Below are 22,193 nucleotides of genomic sequence, written 5' to 3' on the forward strand. Positions count from 1 at the left end.
GTAATAATGAAAAGTGCTACAAATTGCTCTACAAATAGTAAAAACTTAAATATATATGTTCTGAATAACCTGTGGTGATTTTAAAATATGAGAACTGTAAATACCAAATCAAAATCTAAGGGAAATAACTGTAATTTGTTCCAAATCAAAATCTAAGTAAAATATATCTATAATTTTTCCCATTTCTGTGTACTACTTTAGAAAGTCATTAAACCTAAGTAAAAATGAAAACGGTTCTTTAAAATCATAGCTATTATTTTGAAATATTTAAATAGCATTTAAGATTTTTTCCTAAATGTTAATTCATAGATGATACTACTCTGTATTCTTTATCTACTGATTATACGGTCTCTTTAATTATGGACATTTGTCCTAGATTTTCAAGATTTTTTTTTCTTCTTTGCAGTTGGTTGGTTTTGTGTATGCCTGTTATGTGATCAGTATTTTCATGGAAGAAGAGGATACCTGTAAGTATTATTTTATCTGCTTCTGGGTTTATTTTGTATGAGATTAGCTTCCAAAACTAATCATTACAGGATCATGAAATCTTTTATATTTAGAATTTTAAATGATTAAAATCAACAGAGTAAAGTTACAATCAAACATTTACAAACTATCCTGCACACAAATAACATGGCACTAAGTATGGAAGCTCTCAATCCAAGTCATGCAAGAGAGTGCAGAGAGACAGGGATGCCTACGGATTGCTGCTGTATCATTTTAGTAACTTTTCATCAGAGACCTAAATGTCTTTCAGAGTAGAAAATTAGGGTTGCTTTATCTATCACCAGTTATAAGTTTGCTGGCTGCAGAATTTTGAAATCTGACTAATAACAATAACATCAATAGGATAATACAGTATATCAAGAACTACATATGTATATAAATTCCATAAAGGAAACAAAAATGACAACCTTCAATGTAAGATGTAAAAAAAGAGAGAGACATGCTGAAAAACAATTAATGGAATGATAATAAGTCGTCACATTTTAGCAGAACACTAAAAAAAAAAAAAAAAAGATATTGTTATTGGAAGTTATGTGGAAAGAACCTTAGCAACATAGGCCAACAACTGGCATTTATGGAACACCTGCTAATCTATAAGGCACTTCTTGGCACAATTTCATTATAGGCTCATGTTATACCAAAAAACTTTAATTTGCTTTTTAAAAATAAATTATTATTAGATAAATCAATCATAACCAACCATCCCGGAGATTTGGTTATATCACTGCAGTTACTGTCTGGGTTGTAAAGTTGGCTCTTTTTTAAAAAAATGAGGATAAGTGTCTAGTTAACTGTTACAACTTCTTTCTATAACATAATTACAAGAGTGAATTCTTACCACCAAATAGGTACAGCTCATGGTGTATGAACTGGAATCCAGTTAACAAAGAGGATTTATTTAGTCAACTGGAAGAAATACTAGACCTTGAGATTAAACTCACCAGGCAGTGAAAATATGCAAACATACCACATCATCTCTTTTTTTTTTTTTTCCACATCATCTCTTTTGTGCCTGCTTGTGGCTATCTTTTTTAATGCTAGTTGATCTGGAAAGTTTCTGACATTTCAAAAGTGCTGTTGTAATGACAACACTTCCAACTATGAGGTTAACTTCAAAAGTTATATTTTCAGGTGTTCCAGTAGTAGTTCTGCAATCTTACAAAGTTTACGTACTGAAAATCAGCAGAATGCTTCCAGTGCACAGCCAAAAACAACCAGTTGAGCAAGGACAATTTTAACTAGAATTGAGACCTTACAAAATTATTAGAATTGGGGCTGTATAAATGCTTCTCCAAAGCATGATATTAATACATTGATTGATAAATCCCAGCTGAATACCTTATAAAGTACTTTTGAGCAGGTACCAAAAGGATCTTCTTTCTTCTCACTGAACTGATCAGAGGTTCTCAAATGATGCCAATTCTTCATTCATCCTACTTTCTTGTGTGAGGGCAGGCAGATTAATCAATAGTCTTTTATCTAGTAGAATAAATATATAAAGGACTTTTCCTTGAAGCTTGTGATTTTAAGCTAAATTTGGAAATGAAAAATGACATGCAAAATAGAAGATTCACCTAAATTGAGGAAAAGATTTTTGACCTTCTATCCGCCTTTTTCAGCATAATAATGTCTGTATATGAATCAGCTTGCTACTGGCAGATATTATGGTTTCATTGATTTTAGAGTCTTTAACTACCTTACGTTTCTGTATAGAAATCTCTGAATCAGCTATTTTAATGCCCGTGAAACCGTCGTTGAAGCAGCTGCTAGCAGCTTATTCTATTAATGGTTTAATTCTAGTGTTTGTTACTGGGATCATACATTAAGTTACCAAGAGACATCCAGATAAAGTAGTTGTGTTACTATCAATTCAAATAATACTTAGAGCCAAAAGTGTCTTGGGTGCTCAAAATGAAGTAAATACGCCCCAGACAAACCTGACATGATAATTGGCTGGAAGCAAGATGACAGTAAAAAGCAATCACAAACCTTTTAGTCTGATAGTTCTCAAAGTGAGGGTAATCTTACATTTTTTTATTGAAAGAAGTAGGAATCTAAGTGCAGTTGTAATTAAATTGTCCCAGAGTCTTCAGAAGGTAGACGTGAGCAAAAAAAAAAAAGTTTGAAACCGATTGCATTGATCCCATAGACTAGTGCAATTTATGCCAACACTTAGCTGTCAGGTAATAATGAACTGCCCTTTGGAGCCACCATTGAGCTAGCGAGAGGGCATTACCAACCTCCAATCGAGAAGATGTGTTTGAATTGTGTTTCCAAAATATAAACATCAAATAAGAAAACAATACTGGTAGCCTTTCAGCTTATCTAAGCATACTTCTAGAAAGCTTCTTCTGAAAGGTAACTGCAAATAGACACTGTAATGTCATAGTATTTTGGCAGACAATATAGCATTTATCATTTCGATTCCTATTCTAACTAATGAAAATCTCTGCATTATTCAAAATGCAAAGTTAAGCCTTGCTCATGGACTGAAAGCTGTCAGCCATCCTTAAAAATTAATAACTACCTGCCTCTCTCCTCTGCAGTGCTTAAGTGGTTCTATGGGACTAACATTTTCAGCTGATGGACATTTCTGAAGGGTAATAAATGCTTGAGGAAACATTTATTTCCAGCCACCCATCTTAGTTACCTTTCAGACTCTTTCGCCATTTCCTATAAAGACTATGATTGCAGGTCAAAGACAATGAAATAAAAAGCTCACAAAAGCAAGAGTGCTGCTAGGTAGGGTCAATACTGTTCATCATTCATTCTCATGAAAAAGCCTATTTATATCTATTTCACTTTTATTTCTCTTTTTAATATCTGTCAATCTCTTTGAACACTTTTGTGAGACCAGGGTATTTGGAACCTGTAGTAGTAAAAACATGTCAACATCTTGTTTGTGAACCATTTACTGCTGAAAATGAACTTGTGGGATGGCTACTGTCTTGTCAGTTTTACTAAAAATAGCTTTTTAAATTCAAGGAAGTGTGGAGGGGAAGCAAAGACGCTGACAAATAGTATTAACTTTATAAATATAGTCAGGTTTTTTCAGAGGATCTTTTGCTAGCACTGCTTCATCTGATATTAGGTTGCAAATTGCGAATGGAGCATCTGTTGGGCTTGAAAAGCCCAGCCTACTATGTATATGTTGAATGGCTCGAGAAATGTACGTTGAAAACCCTACGTGTTAGTTTTTGAAAAGAAAACAAATTCCCCAGATGTGGGTTCAGTATTTTATTTTGAAAATCTCAAAATACCTCCTCATACAACTGTTCGACCCTTGCTAATGTAGTTTGGGAAACTCTTTATTGGAAAGAAGCACAAGCTTTGGAAAAATAATTGCATATCTGCTGTCCTTGAGGCTTCCCATAGACTAGTGTTCATGTATTTGCCTGTCTTTCCATGAATTTCTGTTAAGAGAACGAGGTGATAGTACCATAGCAATGATGTGAACTTAGGTCCTGCTGAGAATTCACTGGAGAAGCTAATAGGAGGAAAACTGACCAGTTTGAGTGTTAATTTCCAGTTTCCCTTCCTTCATTTTGTGATGTCTGGAAAAGCCTTAGAAAAATAATGTGACCCAGAAGTCAGGTCAGTAGAGGACAGAGAAAGCAGAAGAGGCCTGGATGATCCTCAGAAGAGAAAACGTTTCTTTATTTCATGAGCTTTGCAATATGTGGATGTTTGAGGGTTGTTGGGCTACACCCCACAGGCTTACAAGCCCTGTACTTGCCCAGCCTCAAGACTGAAGAAAGAGCCCAGAGTCAGCATCAAAGACATCGGTGATTTCATGGATGGGGGATTTTACACGTCCCAGTGTCTCTCAAGAGGGATGTCATCAACACCCAGCTCCCCAAACCAGTAAGTCAAGGAGGGACTCTCCATGGAGTCAAGATAGCAAAGCCATCTTACTAAAACTAGCTCCAAAGTCAGGACTAACCTCACAGTGAAATGGCGAAGTGAAGTGACAGTCAGAAACGGGTTTAATTTTTCTGTGTTTCCACTTGAAAGTGTATGTTAGAAAATTTTTAAATGAAAGTGGTCCTCACTCTGCCAATACCTAGCTCTGTGCCCATTAACAAATAGAATCTCCCATTAGGGGTCCCCCAAGCACTTTCAGCTCTAACATCACAGCCCTGTGGATGATGCCCAGAGCCAGGAATATTTCAAGGCACCATCAAGTGCATCACCTTTTCTTCATTCATTTCCAAATGGTAAATATCAGGTAGCTATTCAAGACATCCTCATCTCTCTGCTCCAGACTAATAGCCCAGGCAGTGTGAAAACCAGCTTCACCCCTTAAGGCAAGCCCTCTACACAGATGCCTGTCAACTCAAAAGAGACATGATCTCATCTCCCTACAACCGGGGTCAGACAGGTTGGAGCTCCCAGGTTCTTATGGTTACCAAGAGTCCAAGCTGTGGGGCATGCTCTTCCCTGAGAAGGAAGACTGAAGGATCTGCCATCCAGATGGTACAGAATGGAAGATGAGAGATTTGGGAGCCAGAGGTGATTGTGAGGGAACAACTGAAAAAAAGAAAGTTCACATCTTCATGACATCCTAAATGCAGTAAGAAAAAGAAGGGGTGGGGGGATGTGAGGATTTTATGTGGATCCTGGGCAATAGTTTTTATTATTTATTCAATAATAATGCGTTATTAGTGGGAGAATTTAGAAACCCAAGGGAGAGATGAGCTAGCAGTATTCTGACATGGTCCCTTGTATTTCCGTTTTAATTCTAAAGTCAGTAGCCCCATCCCAACTCATCCCCACCTTTCTCAGTCGTCCAACTGAGCTGCTCAGCCAGCCTTACCGCAGGTACGCTGAGCCCTCGTTTCTCTCCAGCCATCCCTGAGCTGCCCGGTGATCGGTCCCTGAGCAGCAGAGAAGCATGTGCCTTACCCACTGGCCCTGATGCTGTCCCACGAGGGCACGTGTGTGAGGGCCCCCTCTGCTTCTTCCTCTCATGCATTCCAAATCAACGGCATCTCCTGGTCCATGAAAACTCCAGCCTTAGAGCTCCCTACACTGCAACTTTAGAGTCCTTACTCTCATTTTAGGAATGAGGGACATGAAGCCCAGGCAGGTGATGTAATTATGGCATCTTTGTCCTCCTCTGCTCTGCACTGACAGCCTGAGACTCTAAGATATAGAGAAGGTAAGCCAGTGGACATGGCTTCCCACAGACTCCTCAGGTCTCTCTCCCATCAGAGCTGTCCATATTAATCCAAGATTTTCTTCTTGCTGACACAGAAGAGGGGGGCCTTCACTCTGTCCTGGGGCTCTTGTGGCTCCTCTGTCCGTCCTTCCCACGTATTCAGGCAGCTGGTGTCATTAATGATTCTCTCTCCACCTCCCTGGCCTTATCTCTTTCTCCCATCCCCATCCTAGTTTCTTCCTCTCCTTGGATCTTTTTCTTCAGCTTATGAATAAAGCTGTGCGTGCATGCTCAGTCGCTTCAGTCCTGTCTGACTCTTTGCCACTCTGTGGACTGTAGCTTGCCAGGCTCCTCTGTCCATAGGATTTCCCAGGCATTAATACCGGAGGGGGTTGTCCTGCGCTCCTCCAGGGGATCTTCCCGGCCCAGGTATCAAACCCGTGTCTGCTCTTCCTGTCTTCTTTCTCGCCTCTCTTTTGTTTGCTCTTGCTCTCTCTCTCTCTGATTATAAGAAGAACACAAAGTCTAGATTAGAGTAAATGGCATACCCTGAGAACATCTTTCTTTGCTGTATACAGTTCAGTCAACTGCCAAGCTTGGATGTATGTGCTTGTGTTGGGGGCTTGCCAGCTATTTGCCATTTGTGTGTTCTTCTTCTGGCATACCACTGGGTTGCATCTCCCAAGCTCCCTGCAGTTGGGTGTCCCATGACATTGAATTCCAGATCATGGAATGTGAGCAGAAGAGACACCCCCACTTCCAGGCTTGACCCCCAAATCCTCCCCTATGTGGTTCTCCATGTTCTTCCCCTTTCTGCCTCTTGGTTACAGACCAGTTTTGGAAGTCATATGTTCAAAATGGTGGAGCCACCACAGTGAATAAATATCTAAATAAATGTTGGAATTTATTTCTCCATTAAGTAAACATCTCAGATGACTTGAGTTTGCTGCATGTTAAGGGCTTTTCTGGTGGCTCAGAAGGTAAAGAATCTGCCTGCAATGCAAGAGACCTGGGTTTGATCCCCAGGGAGGGAAGATCCCCTGGAGAAGGGAATAGCAACCCATTCCAGTATTTTTGCCTGGAGAATTCCATGGCCAGGGAAGCCTGGAGGGCTACGATCCATGGTGTCACAAAGTATCAGAGACAGCAGTGACTTTTACTTTCTTTCACTTTAAGGAATTTTCAGCTAGGAAGCAGGACCTCAATTCCAAGGCAATTCTCACTTTCCACTAATGGATTTTCAGAGCTTTTTAAAAATAGTTGGTGGAACAAGAGGCGATCTCATGCCATATCCCTCCAATGTGACTAATTCAACAGCCCACAGCACTGGAACTCAGATGACGTTAGATTTGAGTAGACACAAGACTTTACTCCTATCAAGAATCTCTTTCTGGTTGGCTTTATACTCACTAACCCTTTAAAACATTTCAATGTCTTCCTGTGTGACTCAGATGTTCTGTTGACATTCCACTTAATTTCTTTCAACTGTATCTCCTGATGGAATTCTGTGTTCTTTCTATATTTTAGGTAGGTTGCCAATTCTTGCAGTGCTCAACTAGATTTGGCATTTTCCAAAATCTCTTCTTGTTCTGTAGTCATTGACCTTTCCGTATCTGAAAGTATAGTCCAGATCTAGAATATTATTGCTTAATTTTAGGACTTAAACAAGTTTAAGTAGCTAATTCATTAGATTCATTAGTTCAAGAAACAGTTACTAAAAGACCACCATGTATTAGACCCGCAAGGATACAGAGATGAATAAGCCTTGGTCCCTTTCTTAGGAGAGCTCACATCTAATAAGTGAGCCAGGTATGTAAATAATGTTGGACGAGTGAAGCACAGATCATGGTCTGCATAAAGTGAATCAGATGCACTGAAAAAAATCAGCAGAGGCTAATTGTCTGTCAGAGCATCAAGCATGGCTTCTCAGAGCATGAGAACATGGTCGTATATGAAGAAAACTACAAGGAAGAGGACATTAAAACACTGGCAAAAAGATATGTCAAACTAGTGTGGGAAAACCATGGGGTACTCAGGAAGTGATGGGTATCGGGTGTGTTCAGTTCACTAAGTGAACAACAGGGTCAGTCTTTGAGGGACCTTGGATTCTGGCTTATACCTGTGTTAAGTCTAAGTCACTTTAGTGGTGTCTGACTCTGTGACCCCATAGACTATAGCCCACCAGGTTCCTCTGTCCATGGGATTCTCCAGGCAAATGAGTCCCAACCTATTTCATATCTTGGCACTTATAGAGAAAAGTCAAAATTTATGAGGCACACTGTGACAAATAAGTTACTTTTTCCCAGCAATAAATGACCACCCCAGACCACTAGCTACCTCCAGTCTTGCTCAGCAAGCATGTGGGCATGAGCATGCCCCACCCGTCCCCACCACCCACACACCAGGGAATTAGGGAATCAATATCCTGTCAGCTGTACCTACTCAGGTCTCAACAGCTGGGATGCTCTGATAGATGATGTGGAATCAATGAAAAGATTTTATCTTGGGAAGAATATGATCAGATTCAATTTTCTTTGAACAGTCATCCATAGAAAGAGAAAGGAATTTATAAAATGATCTCAGAAGAAATGGCATTTTGGGGATGGAGTCTGTCTTAGAAATTGGAAAACCAAAAGTAATAATAGAGGCTATTTTTAAAAGGAAAAAGAATATTCAAAGGGGAAATGTTCAAAAGTGTAGAAGCAGACAGGAAAAACTGAATTATAGAGATTTCAAAGTCAACAAGTATTTATCACTTGATTTATAAAGCAAAGTAAAACATTAGCTAGATTTAAATGAGTGATAAAAATATATTGGGGAAAAACTGAATAACTAAGAAAAATGCATTGTATAAGGGGGAAAAATGTACCTGTTTAGACAAATTCTTAGAGCTGTTTTTAGCCCTTACCTTTTTAGTTTAATATTTTTTCTCTGAGTCATTCCATTCTGCAGATCTTAGAAATTCACTGTGCTGTTGTTTAAGTATTATATACTCATGGAAAATTTTAAAGTGGAAAGAAACTGTGTGCTCTGATTATGGGAACATCTACCTTCAGAAATGTGGACCCATGAGAAAAACAAAAGAGGAAATTCATCCAAGTAATAAATGAAAAGGGAGCTCCAAAAATAGAAAAGGGAGATGTTTTCAGAATTTTTAAAAATCTTGTTTCCTATAGAATAAAATATTCCTCTAAATTAGCCCAATAGTAATGACGCAAAGGCCTTCAGCCACCCCTGATTTTGAGCATACAGTAATTGAAAACTTATAAAAACTTTGAAAGAGACTTCAGGAAAGCCAAATTGCAGTTGTTAATAGTAAGCAGCCATTCCACCCAATTACTGATGAAGATGAACCAAAGGGTTAGCAGTATATCTACAAAAGGAAAAGAGTACAACTTATGTGGCTGTAAAAAACCTGAGTAACTTTAAAGGGAATGTGTGTGCATGCATGCATGCATGCTCAGCCCTGTGTGGCTCTTTGCGACCCCATGGACTGTAGCCCACCAGGCTCCTCTGTCTGTGGAATTCTCTAAGCAAGAATACTTGGAGAGGATCACCGTTTCCTCCTCCAGGGGCTCTTCCTGACCCAGGAGTTGAAGCAACATCTCCTGCGTCTCCTGCATTGCAAGGGGATTCTTTACCACTGGGCCACCTGGGAAGCACTTTAGAGGGAATAGAAAACAATTTAAAAAAAAAAAAAAAGAAGGGATATATGTAAACATATAGCTGATTCACTTTCCTGCACAGCAAAAACAAACAACATTGTGAGGCAATGCTATGCCAACAAAAACTAATTTTATAAAAGCAATTATGCTATTAAAGATGAAAATTAAAATGGAAAAAGAAAAGATCCTAGGTCCTTTCTTCCTGAATATGAGAAAATGAAAACTAAAAAGTGTATGTGTGCTTTAAGGAAGAAGGCTGTGGGAGTCGGGATGTCCTAGGCATTTTTATAAAGATGATACAACTCTAGCAGTCAAGAGTGAGAGAAGAAATTACAGCAACAGATGCTTTATTATCAAAGCACCTTGTAGGGACACTATAACCAGGTACCCCGCACACAAGAATCAAGACAGAATGCTAGAGACTGTCCATGGTATCCTTACTGAAAAACTGTATAGATTTATAGAAGACGAAATAGAAGTTTTGTAGTTTCTATTCAAATAGTGTCATAGAATGAGTGTACCCAGGCACCTAAAGGAATAACACTGAAAGCATTGGGGAAATGTCACTCTGCGCACTTTGCACAAAGGGGATGTATTACGTACAAAGAATCCCATAGAGTGACTTGAAATACCAAGAAAAAGGAAAGTGATTTCCCCTCAGTGTCTGTGCTACTGTGAGGAAAAAGGACTAGAGAATAAAAGCAATGCCAGTTAAAAGCATAAAAAAAAAAAAAAACCTCAAGAGTGCACGCTGAGTCACTTCAGTCATGTCCAACTCTACAACCCTATGGATTGTAGCCCACCAGCGTCCTCTGTCCAATGGAGTCTCCAGGCAAGAATACTGGGGTGGGTTGTCATGCCCTCCTCCAGGGGATCTTCCCAACCCAGGGAGCAAACCCACCCCTCTTAGTCTCCTACATTGGCAGGTGTGGCAGGTGAGTTCTTTACCTCTGCTGCTGCTGCTGCTAGGTCACTTCAGTCGTGTCCGACTCTGTGCAGCCCCATAGACGGCAGCCCACCAGGCTCCCCCGTCCCTGGGAGTCTCCAGGCAAGAACACTGGAGTGGGTTGCCATTTCCTTCTCCAGTGCATGAAAGTGAAAGGTGAAAGTGAAGTCGCTCAGTCGTGCCCGACTCTTCGTGACCCCATGGACTGCAGCCCGCCAGGCTCCTCCGTCCATGGGGTTTCTCAGTAAGAACACTGGAGTGGGGTGCCGTTGCCTTCTCCGTCTTTACTACTAGCACCAACCAAATCAAATGTCTCGTTAGCAAGAATTCAATGTAAAGCTTATATTACAATAACAGAATTTTAGGATGTAATTCAAATACTACACAATTGTGAAAACAATGCCCCCACCAAAAAAAAAAAAAAGTTTTAATAGTTGCAAAATTTTGTATGGCTATAAAATGAGCATCTAATTAATAATCTGCCATTATTAAAGTCTAGCTCAATCAAATGGCTTCCCTGATGATTCAGTGATAAAGAATCCTCCTGCCAGGGCCTGCCTAATGCAGGAGATGTGAGTTCTATCCCTGAATTGGGAAGATTGCCTGGAGAAGGAACTGGCAACCTGCTCCAATATTCTTGCCTGGGAAATCCCGTGGACAGAGGAGCTTGGCAGGCTACAGTCCACGGGGTCACAAAGAGTCAGACACAATTCAGCAACTAAACAACAACAAACAACAATCAAATGTAACAGAGTATGATATGACAAATATTGTGGGTATGATCTTTAAAAATAAAAAATGTGCCTTCCTTATTTTGGCAAAATCAGATTTAGCCTTTGAAGCTTATCTTTAGAATAACGGTGGGCTTCCTTGGTGGCTCAGATGGTAAAGAATCTGCGTGCAATGCTGGAAACCCAGGTTCGACCCCTGGGTTGGGAAGATCCCCTGGAGAAGGAAACGGTAAACCACTCCAGTATTCTTCCCTGGAGAATTCCATGGACAGAGGAGTCTGGCTGCAGTCCATGGGATCGCCAAGATTCAGACACAACTGAGCTAGTGACACTTTAGAATAATGGCAATTATCCTCTACCAACACGAGCAAACATAAATGCATTGTAGATATTGATGAACAAGTCTTAAACATAAAATGAAATATTTATTGGAAGGGTACCTCTTAATAAAATGGACAGGGTGATTTTGTTTCAATTAGTTCATGTATTCATAGATGAATATTGGTTATTGCTAGAATATAATAGGTACCTGAGGTACTTTTTACCTCATTTCAATATAAGAATGGGAGGAAATTTGTTACAGTAATGTCACTCAACTGTTTTAATTCCTTCTCTCCCCAAATAGTTTTGAGAGCTTACTTTGTACCAGGCACTGTTCTAAGTTCTGGGGAGATAGCAGTGAACAAAACCAGACAAGGTCAGATAAAAATTTTTATCTCATAGAACTTAAATTATAGTGAAGGAGTCAGATATCAAATTTTTTTTAAATAAAATATATAGTGCATGTGTGCATGCTCAGTCATGTCCAACTCTGCCATCCCATGGACTGTAGCCTGCTAGGCTCCTCTGTCCATGGGATTTCCAGGCGAGAATACTGGAGTAGGTTGCATTTCCTTCTCCAGGGGATCTTCCCAACCCAGGGATCGAAACTGCATCTCCTGGGTCTCCTTGCATTGGCAGGCAGATTCTTTACCACTAAGCCACCTGGAAAGCCAAAAATATACAGCACAATATGGTAAACAGTGATAAACACAAAAGAGGAAACATAAAGGAGGAAAGGAGATAGGATAAGTGGGAATTATAAAGTGGCTGAAGTACATGTCAAAAAGTATATATGATCCATTATCAAAAATCATTTTTTAGGGAAGGATAAATTAGCAGTTTGGGATTAAAATATACACACTAATATGTATGAAATAGATGACCAACAAGGATTACTGTATATCACAGAGAACTATACTCAATGTCTTATAATAACCTATAATGGAAAAGATTATAAAAAGACGTATCAGTTCAGTTCAGTTCAGTCGCTCAGTCTTGTCTATATATAAATATATGTGTATAACTGAAACACTTTGCTGTACACCTGAAACTAACAGGACGTTGTAAATTAACTATAATTCAATAAAAATTGTTAGATTATTTTAAAGTACTACAAGTGATAAATCAGCTATGTCCTCCTTCCATTATTTTGGAAGCTACCTACCTTGTCATTAGTAGCTGTTACTTTATCATCCCTCATAAGAAATTAAAACTTCCCTTTGGTTTAGTGCCCTGGAGCCTTTTACCCTGGGAAGTGCAATGAGATGAATGCCTCTCCAGATGGTTGAGATAAATGCCTTCAGTCAAGCAGAAAGTAGATAGCTGTGGAAGAGAATGAGTGAACCCAGAACCAGAATGGCCACAGGTACCTTCTCAGGACACACACATTTTGGAATAACACTTTTGGAACTGGCTACCTTAAATTGGCTTCCTGGGTGGCTAAGATGGTAAAGAATCTGCCTGCAATGCAGGAGACACAGGTTTAATCCCTGGGTTGGGAAGGTCCCCTGGAGAAGGGCATGGCAACCCACTCCAATATTCTTGCTTGGAGAATTCTATGGACAGAGGAGCCTGGTGGGCTACAGGCCATGGGTTCGCAAAGAGTTGGACATGACTAAGCAACTAACACTTCCACCTCCACCTTAAATTACACACCATTTGGGAAGTCCTCACATCCCCTGGGGCATGCACTCCCCAGGTGAAAACAGCTGGCCTCTTATTGCCTCCCTACCCCGACCCCGCAAAAGGAGGAGGGACTGGAGCCCCCAGACAGACGTGTGGTTTTTTCCAGACCCTCCAGACTCTCCCAGTGACACCTCTTGGTGTTTCCCAGGCCGCAGAGCCATCCGAGTCATTGCGCAGTATCAGTTTTCCACATCAGTGCCTTTGCCTGAGGGGGACCAGATGAAGTGAGATGGATCCACTTTGCATGGCTGATAGCAGGCAAAAAGAGGTAAATGTGCTGGAGGACGGACCTGGCCAAGGCCACCTCTAGGGTGGCAGACTCTGCCCCTCCAATGAGGCTGACTTCTCCCTGAGCATCTCAGGGGTCCCATGCGAGAAGTTTCCCTTCTTCAGTTCCCAGTGCTTTCTGAAAGGTGGAGGGGATGGTAAATTTCCCACATTATAAACAGAACAATCATGAACATTAATAAAGCTTGCCCATGGGCTGTCATCTACCAGTCTGAACAGCTCTTATTTCCAGCAGGCGGTTGCACAGCCCCAACCATCTCCTCTGGGGGTCAGCAGTGTTTCAGGGCACAATCAAGTTCACCAGGTCCAGCAGACCCATGGGGACACCATGCCTGGACCCACTCTGTGTGATGTGAGCTGCCCCACCACGGTCTGCGATTTGGCTCAGCGGGTTGTGCCCTCTGAAAGCTCAGATTCTTCAGACAGGGAGAGGCAGCAGATCAGCGATGCTGTGGGCCAGCTCGTTCCCTAGTAACGCAGGCAGAGTTCAGTTGCCAGCTCCCTCAGAAACCACCGCTCTCTCCTAAAAGCCTTCATTACCTACAGGGGTCTGCAAAATCCTCCCTGTGGTCTGTTAAGGGCCTCACTGCATGAACTCAGTGGATGTCGAGCGTCTGCCCTCGCTTTTCTCTTATGAATTCCTATCACAGAATGAGTAAATCACAATGTAATGGCCCCCATATTTGAGTTCTTTAGAAGCCTGAGCAGTGCTCCCTTAATCAGTATTGCTGGCGACCTATAAAATAAATGTTTATTAGAGTAGCCTCATAACGACATAGCAGGAACAATGATAGAGCAAGAAGCAGGCTCCGAGTAAATATGTTAATTGATCCTCATCCTCCCAAGTCTTTTCATTTCTCTGAGCTAAACGCAATGGTAGAGTGTCTCCGTGCTTCCCAATCAGAGACAAGGCAGTGTGCAACAGAGCTGGATCAGAAAAAAATGCCTGCATTCTGGTTCATTCTCTGCTGTGTGTGTGCGTGCGCACTTAGTTGTGTCCAACTGTTTGTGACCCCATGAACTGTGACCCCACCAGACTCCTCTGTCCATGGGGATTCTCCAGGCAAGAATACTGGCGTGTATTGCCATGCCCTCCTCCAGGAGATCTTCCCAACCCAGGGATCGAACCCACATGTCTTATATCTCCTGCATCATCAGGCGAGTTCTTTACCAGCTGAGCCACCGGGGTGAATCTAGTTAAACCCGGGACATAAATGATAGCTTGAGTGCACACTGAAAATGGCCTGTCTTGCTTTAGAGTCAGTTGGGATTGCAGTGTCTGGATGAAGCCCTGAGTAAGTAGTACTGACTTATCTATGGGAAACCTCACTGATGACCAAAAGTTCCCTGTAGTCAAACAGAAGACTCAGTTGTGAATCTCTTACAAGTGGAAAAGTGGAAAAAAAAGAAAAGTGAAAATATTAGTCATGCCTTACTCTTGCGACCCCATGGACTGTAACCCACCAGGTTCCTCTCTGTCCGTGGAATTTTCCAGGCAAGAATACTGGAGTGGGTAGCCATTCCCTTCTCCAGGGGATCTTCCTGACCCAGGGATGGAACCCTGTTATCCAGCTTTGCAGGTGGATTCTTTACTGTCTGAGCCACCAGGGAAGCCCAACAAGTGGAAAACAAGTCTGTGTGTGTACAGTAAGATGATGCTGTAAATCCAAAGTGGCTTTGGAGTTCCTCCAGGTCAGTGAGAGCCCCTGTCTGGGATCTGCTATGTGTAAAGTGAATAACCACAAAGATGTTCCATTGCAAGTAACCTAATTTGTTCCAAGAAGTCACTTGGCTCTGTAGTTGAAAGTTGGCACAGGAAATACATTTGAAAGGACTATGAACAATGGGGTTTCCAGGCTGTGGGCTCTCCCCAAGGGATCTTTTATAGTAACACCTCAGTTTCCGAGAATGGGTGAAGAGGGCAATGTTCTCTGTAACCGGCTTTTCTGCACCATTGATGCCAGCTCTTAATTGTGCTGATTTTTCTGTTCTACATTTTAAGACTTTAATAACCAGAGAATTCAAGTCAATTATCCTGCAGGTCACTAAGCAAGTTGTGCACACCCCTCTACCTTCTGTCTTCCTCATCTCCTCCAAGGCTGCTCTTCTGCCAAAGACCCTTAGATGGTGTTCTTGCTGTGATTGCTTCAGATTTCATGATGTTTTGTTTCTAATTCTCCTTTTCTAATATTTCTGAAAACCCATCTATGCCTCTTCTGCTACTTCTCAGGTTTCATTGCAATTCATCTCCTTATTTCTACTGGAGCAACTCCTTAATTCAGCAGCTTCTGTTCTCCCATCTTTCTCATTACAGTGACATTTAGAATGCACAGTCACTTCACTTTCTTAACAGTGTGATACAACTACCACTCTGAAAGCTTAAAAAGCTGAAGGTATATCCTACTGAGTTGTTTTCATGTATTTCGTTGGGTCAAAGAACAACTTCATTTTTGAAAGCATCATTTTTAAAAACTTTAAAATCTATAAACACTTCAGTTTACCTCTTTACTTAAACTGTATTCCTACTCTGGCAAATGGGAAGTGTCAGTGTGTGCTTAAAAAACTATTTTTATAATATGGAAATATCAGGTTTCTGTTGACAAAAACAACATTGTTCTTTTCTACCCATAAAAGATTCTTGATGTTTTCAGTTTCTTAATTACCTACTTTTTCCACCTTTTGGATATGATGAATAATGTTGTTTTCAAAAATGATTCAAAATCATCTTTTGAATCTTTTGGTAAATGGCAATAAGTGAAAGCTTACAAAAAAGGAAAACATGGAAATTTATGCTCACAAAACAAGCAAACTGGACAAACTAAATATTGAGAGTTTAAAAATTTGTGTACAAATTTTTATGTGGAGGTGTGTTTCCATTTCTCTTGGGTATATACCTAGGAGTGAGAATCCACCTGCTAATGCAGGAGATGCAGGAGACGTGGGTTTGATCCCTGGGTCAGGAAGATCCCCTGGAGGAGGGCATGGCAACCCACTCTAGCATTCTTGCCTGGAGAATCCCCATGGACAGAGGAGCCTGGTGGGCTACAGTCCATGGGGTCCCAAGAAGTCAGACATGAGTGAGCATGCAAGCATGCATGGTAACTTGGTATTTCCTCTTTTAAGAACCACCTGTCTTGCAACATTTTGCATTACCACCAGCGGTGCATGAGGGTTCCAATTTCTCCATATCTTTACCAACATTTATTATCTGATTTTTATAGCCATTTTGGTGGGTATAAAGTAGTATCTCACTGTGGTTTTGGTTTGCATTTCCCTGCAAATATTTTTGTAATGCAATTGATGTTGAAAACAAGCAAACAAAACAAAGTCTTTGGGATGACAGAATACATTTTCTCTCTTGGCTTCTCTTCATTAATCAGTTAGGGTCATTTCTGTCTTTAAAGAACTCTTCGTAAATTAATTCAAGTGACTGTGAGCGTTTTATAAATAAGTCTTCCGCATTTTAGCTGCACTGCATTCAAGATCAGTTGAAGAACTTAAGTCAAATTATTCAACAAATGAAGCACCCCCAAAATCATCTTTTGAATCTTTAGTAGATGGCAATAAGTGAAAGCTTACAAAAAAAGGAAAACATAGAAATTTATGCTCACAAAACAAGCAAACTGGACAAATTAAATATTGAGAGTTCAAATGTTATATGAAATTTAATTTTCAGTTTCATAGTTTCCTTTTGAAATCTCTTGACTTGAGAAAAGACTCTTTTGACAGAACTGCATTTTATTTGACAAATTTATATTCTACACCAAAATGAAAAAAGTTAATTTGTGAGAAGGTCTAGAAAGTATCATAAATAAATGCAAGTTATTTTGTGTCTTGTAAAATTCTTGGCACAGAAACATGTGCTAAATGGAGGTAAAATTGCAGTGCTTGGGAAAGTATTTGAGCTAAACTATATGACACCTGTCCTTTCTGTAGCAAATTTGCTTGGCATTTATCAGCATGAGTTTGAGCAAGCTCTGGAAGTTGGTGATGGACAGGGAAGCCTAGCATGCTGCAGTCCATGGGGTTGCAGAGTTGGATACAACCAAGCGACTGAAATGAACTGATACGGAAAATATTTTCATAGTTAAAAATACTATGATTTACAGAGGCAATCAAGATATCAGCAATTTCAAGTTTACTACTCATAAAAAGAAATGTTGAATAAGATTGTAAATGCTGCTGCTAAGTCACTTCAGTCGTGTCCAACTCTGTACGACCCCATAGATGGCAGCCCACCAGGCTCCGCTGTCCCTGGGATTCTCCAGGCAAGAACACTGGAGTGGGTTGCCATTTCCTTCTCCATGCATGAAAGTGAAAAGTCAAAGTGAAGTCACTGAGTCGTGTCCAACTCTCAGCGACCCCATGGACTGCAGGACACCAGGCTCCTCCGTCCATGGGATTTTCCAGGCAAGAGTACTGGAGTGGGGTGCCACTGCCTTCTCCTAAGATTGTAAATAAATTTGTAAAAATAATAAAACCATATTGAAAAGATATGTGTATATTTTCCCCCAAAAGATCAGTGTTGTGGTTTATTACAGATAGACATGGACCATGGAGCAGATTCATGGCAGTACATGAATTTATACCAAAAATAACCATTATGTTAATGTTACACTTTAATGTTCAAATGAGTATAAAGTTTTCTTTTTATTCTGCTTTAATAAATATGTATATTGATTTCAATATTCATTTTTATAAATAATTTTATTTTGAAATAACTTTTTAATTGAATAATTTTATTATTCATAAATGTATGTTTTTTTAATTTTGTTTCTTTTAATACACCCTTCAACTTCCAAAGGTGCCTCTGTAGGTCATAGTATCTTTAACTATGAAAATACTTTCCATATCAGTTCAGTAAATTATAGTACTACCCAACTTTTTTTTTAGGACCATTCAGTTTTTAATCAATAATGTTAATTTAATCAGGTGATTTTTCCTTCTAAATATTCACCCATTGGTCAACAAGATCAGGGATAGGATATTTGATTAAATATCTAATCTAATAAAAACTTAATCTAATCTGACTAAATGACCCCTTTAGACACTGGTAGTTCTCTCTGATAAGACTCCTCTTTTAATAGAAGAATTTTTTAAGTATTTTATTTATTTATTTTTTTGGCTGCACTAGGTCTTCTTGCTGCCCAAGGGCTTCTCATCCCAGGGCTTCTCTTGTTGCGCCTTACAGGCTTAGTTGCCCCAAGGCATTGTGGGATCTTCCCTAAGGAAAGATCGAACCTGTGTCTCCTGCACTGGCAGGTGGATTCTTAACCACTGAACAACCAGGGAAGTCCTGGGAAAATCGTTTTAGTGTCTCAGATTGACTCTTCTCTCACTACTTCTCTCCTTAAGGTTGTGTCCAGGTGACTTATGTGCCTTGGTAGGAAAAGGATGGGCTTTTCTTGGCCCCTCTGAACTTCTAGGCTAATTCATCTTTCTCAAAATCAGTTTACTAGCATGCCTGTCTTGAGTGGAGAATATGATAAAATAGTCACATCTTGTGTACCTAAACACACACACATACCAAGCTCAGGGTGTTCCTATACACCCAGATACTTGTTAATGTTAGAGTACTATAATATAACCAGAGCTTGATATGACTTAATTAATAGCTTTAATGGATTATAGCAGGGAAAAAAAAAAAAACAACAGGAGAAATGAGCTAAGATTAACCATGGACATTAGGTTTGCAAAAGAAAGACTGAAGTTTTTATCAAAGTGGAAACAGATTAGAAAGAATATTATCAAAATTAGTGAGTCTATGCAGTATGAGGCAAGTACCACACTACCAGAGAGAAGTTGAAACTTTCTCTGCAAAATGCAGGTGCTTATTTGTCAGGAATGGCTGGAAGACAGAGGGCAAGGACACATATTTTGTGACTTCTCAAAGGTCTTTCTAATAATGCAATAAATATTCTTAAGGAAAAAGAATGGTTTCTGGCAACAAGAAGAAAAGGTATATCTTTTGATATATGAGGGGAAAGGGCATATTTGTATGCCTAAGGACAAGCACATTATTTAAAATCTAATACTATTTAGTATACTTCATTTTTCACTAAAGCCAGTAACAAGTGTGATTTTTCAGTCCCTAAGATCCCAAGTTCTGTGCGTGTTTCTTCAAATTTCCCCATGTTTTTTCAGGTGCTCTGTGACAACCTAGAGGGGTGGAATGGGGTGGGAGGTGGGAGGGAGGTTCAAGAGGGAGGGGACCTATGTATACCTGTGGCTGATCCATGTTGATCTATGGCAGAAGCCAACACAACATTGTAAAACAATTATCCTCCATTAAAATTCTTTTTTAAATTTCCCCATTTTTTGACCACTGATAATATTTTGAACAGTCTTTATATTAAATACACATTCTTCCATTGTGTGATAAATATTTTTGTTAGCTTTTCATGTGTTCTTTTTAAATCATCTACTGTTATGTGAATTTGCACACTTACTCATGTTGGGCTATGTTGTATTTGCAGTTGATTTCATAGGTGGACTTGATGCACACTCCTACTGCCAGGATCATGTTACGTTAAAGCCTGTTCATCTGTAAGTAAAGGTGTGATGAGATGGAAAATATTAATCCTTCTAACTTGGCCAAAACTAACCAAACCTGAAATAATTTGGACCTACCACTACTAATCATTGGTTTAATTTTCCACTCATATTTGAAACACACCTTTCACATGTAACCCAACATTATCATTATTATTGTTCATTCCAAAAAGGATATCAAGTAGTACAATGATTTAAGTTTCTTAAATGATAGTTTTGCTTTATTTTTCTTGTTGTTAGATTGCCAAATTGGGGGAAGAAAGGATGATTTAATGTACAAAACAGAGGCTTAATATGTGTCTTGGGGGAGCACAGGAGAGGGAAAAGAGAAGAAAGACTAGGTTAGGATCCAGGCTCTAACTGTGTGGTCCCAGGGGCCTTCTTTTATGTCTCTGACAATAGACTTGGTTCTGTCACCTGGGTGGAGGAGGGAGGATGGATTAAATGGAATACGGTATAAAGAGCATCTCTAAAGCTGCTTATGACTGTGCCTAGTACTCAAAAGAAAAAAAAAGTATTAGTCACTCAGTCATGTCCAACTGTTGGCCACCCCATGAACTGTAGCTTGCCAGGCTCCTCTGTCCTTGGACTTTTCCAGGCAAGAATACTGGAGTGGGTAGTATTTATTCCAGCAGAGTTAGCTAAAGGAAACACGGGTCCATGTGCTGCTGGAGTGGGTGGCCATGTCTTCCTGCAGGAGACCTTCCTGACCCAGGGAGAGAACCCAGGTCTCCTGCACTGCAGGCAGATGCTTTACCATCTGAGCCACCAGAGAAGTCCACCTGGTACTCAAATGTTTGACTAATCAGAAGAAAGTCAACAACTACAGTGAAAACACCTCAAACTGGACAGATTTCAGTTGAGTATAAGGAAGGAGTCACAGTCACTTGATTGATAAAATACTAAAAAACAAGAAAATAGATACCATGACTGCATTCCTAGAAAACTCTAAGCAGCAAATAGACAGCTGTATAAAACAGTAGCTACTTTGTACAATTTGCATTATTATCTCACTTCATCCTCATGAAAATAATGTACTAATAGTCCACTTTATAAATAAGAAACCTGAGATTCATAGATGATAAACAGTCTTCCCAAAGTCTCTCAAGTAGTAAGGGGTGGAGCTGGGGTCTTTCTTGGGTGAGACACTCTCACCAGGACATTGTAGACTTGCTCAGATGACCTTCCTGTTCTTTCAGGCCAATGCTCTGTAATTTTGTGATGACAGAGGAAATTGGTAACACAATCACTAGTATAAGAAATATGTATGAAAGGATTCACCAGCTGCCTTTTTGCCCAAATCTGCAATTCCTCCCCCAGCTTCTTTGGGGACAGAAGCCTCTAGAAGACTGTATTGGCTCCTCCACCTCCCCATGTGGAATTAATTTTATTCCAGCAGAGTGAGCTAAAGGAAACACAGGCTCACATGCTACACAAATCAGCACAGTGCCTGTCACGTGATAGATGTTTAAATATATGTTGGTTTCTTAAAGCAAATCCAATTTGGAAAAGCCGTTCACCCCACGTCACATTCCAGAACCAAGCAACCACCACCTCATTACTCATGCTACTGAGTGCTCATGAACGATCTACCCCAGAAGTGGGTATCTGTGCATGTGGGGAACTTGGCAGGGATTGTACAGTGTAACAAAGATGACCAGAGCATCGGAAGAGAAAAGAACTGAAACAATGCCAAGCAGTGACTTGGGTCATCTTGTTATGTGAAAAGAGGATGATGAATGATTTCTTTCATCCCTATTCTGAAGAATAAGTCGGCAGAGAGATTGCAGTATGAAAGATGTTGGTCGGATATAAGAAAGATCTTTTTATTAGGGGAAGTTATTAAACACAGCAGTTGATTACTGACGATAATGGAATCTCCTTTCTTGAATGACCCTGGCTCATCCATGTGCCTGAAAAGGGTGTCTAGTGGGATGGCCCAGAGGCACATGACTTCCGTCTCTGTTTCTTAAGGTCCCTTCCATCTCTGTGAATCCAGAATGCACGAAACATCCTGGTAAGATTACCTAAAAGGCTGTGATCAACTCCACTCCCTTGTAAGGGCTTTTCCTAAAAAACTGAAGTATAGTAGGCTTCCCTGGTGGCTCAGTGGTAAAGAATCCACAGGAGACACAGGTTCAGTTCCTGGGGCAGGAAGATCCACTAGAGAAGGAAATAGCAACCCAATCCCAATATTCTTGCCTGGGAAATCCCATGGACAGAGGAACCTGGTGGGCTACAGTTCATGGGGTCGCAAAGAGTCAACTAAAACAACAAAAACAACAGCTGATTTACAGTGTTCTGCCAATCTCTGCTATACAGCAAAGTGACTCACT

The 22,193-nt window shown here is 40.2% G+C and overlaps 1 long non-coding RNA gene across 1 annotated transcript in view; it reads left to right on the top strand.

Moving 5' to 3' along the window:
• Positions 1 to 398: 398 nt before the first annotated feature.
• Positions 399 to 22,193, top strand: part of LOC120878612 — a 35,472-nt gene continuing 13,677 nt past the window's right edge. The window contains exons 1-2 of the long non-coding RNA XR_005724588.1: positions 399 to 467; positions 19,782 to 19,851. This is a non-coding gene — a long non-coding RNA (uncharacterized LOC120878612). The remainder of the gene's footprint in view (positions 468 to 19,781; positions 19,852 to 22,193) is intronic.

The sequence above is a fragment of the Oryx dammah genome, unplaced genomic scaffold, assembly GCF_014754425.2.
Source record: "Oryx dammah isolate SB20612 unplaced genomic scaffold, SCBI_Odam_1.1 HiC_scaffold_19, whole genome shotgun sequence".
NCBI classification, from domain to species: Eukaryota; Metazoa; Chordata; class Mammalia; order Artiodactyla; family Bovidae; genus Oryx; species Oryx dammah.